Below are 952 nucleotides of genomic sequence, written 5' to 3' on the forward strand. Positions count from 1 at the left end.
GCAAAAGTGATGGTGATATAAATGATAACATTTCTCTACTGAGTAGCTCTGTATCACCACTATAGAACCCATTACTTCCCGCTTTTTAACGAAGCGGATACACAGAACTTCCCGCAACGGCATATTGTGCGAAAGAGTCTCCCCGTGTCCCCTGGACAATGTTATGATCTGAGAAACTCCGAGGTTAACTTTGTCCAAGGGGGAGCGGGCCTTCAGTCCACCTGTCACTTGCACTGTATCCATCGTCGTTTTGCTGGAATGGTCTAGTTGGTTATGACGACTGCCTAACACGCAGTAGGTCCCGAGTTCGATTCTCGGTTCCAGTATGTTACAATCATTATAAAAAGACTCGCATTAGTTTGTATCACACACACAGAATGCAACGGAGTCGGTGAGAGACAAATATTCGTTCCATTTTTAACTTGCTGGAATGGTCTAGTTGGTTATGACGACTGCCTAACACGCAGTAGGTCCCGAGTTCGATTCTCGGTTCCAGTATGTTATCATTATCAAAATAAGAGTCACCTCACTTTATCAAACACATAAACGCAACGGTGCGTCGTCGAGAGACAAACATTAGGTGTATTGCTATCTTGCTGGAATGGTCTAGTCGGTTATGACGACTGCCTCACACGCAGTAGGTCCCGAGTTCGATTCTCGGTTCCAGTATGTGTCTTTATTATATAAAGACTCGCGTCACTGTGTATCACTGATGCGGCCACTGATGAGTTTAACTGGCGCGTCTCTCCAAACACTCATCCCACTGTTTCGTTTATACCCCGCCATATCTCTTCGCACGTGCATTTCTGCTCGCGCGCAGCTCAATTCTGTTCGGGTTTTCGGGTTTCGGGTTTTCGGGTTTCGGGTTTCGGGTTTCGGGTTTCGGGTTTCGGGTTTCGGGTTTCGGGTTTCGGGTTTCGGGTTTCGGGTTTCGGGTTTCGGGTTTCGGGTT

General features: G+C 47.2%; 3 non-coding genes across 3 annotated transcripts; all 3 read left to right on the forward strand.

Annotated features, from left to right (window-relative positions):
• Positions 1 to 252: 252 nt before the first annotated feature.
• Pmar_PMAR018142 lies at positions 253 to 326 on the forward strand. Its single transcript has one exon. It is a non-coding gene; the product is annotated as a tRNA-Val (tRNA).
• Positions 327 to 424: 98 nt separating this feature from the next.
• Positions 425 to 498, forward strand: Pmar_PMAR018143. Its single transcript has one exon. It is a non-coding gene; the product is annotated as a tRNA-Val (tRNA).
• Positions 499 to 595: 97 nt separating this feature from the next.
• On the forward strand, positions 596 to 669 carry Pmar_PMAR018144. The gene has a single exon. It is a non-coding gene; the product is annotated as a tRNA-Val (tRNA).
• Positions 670 to 952: the final 283 nt, after the last annotated feature.

Source organism: Perkinsus marinus (genome assembly GCF_000006405.1).
Source record: "Perkinsus marinus ATCC 50983 genomic scaffold scf_1104296962292, whole genome shotgun sequence".
Classification (NCBI taxonomy): Eukaryota; Perkinsozoa; order Perkinsida; family Perkinsidae; genus Perkinsus; species Perkinsus marinus.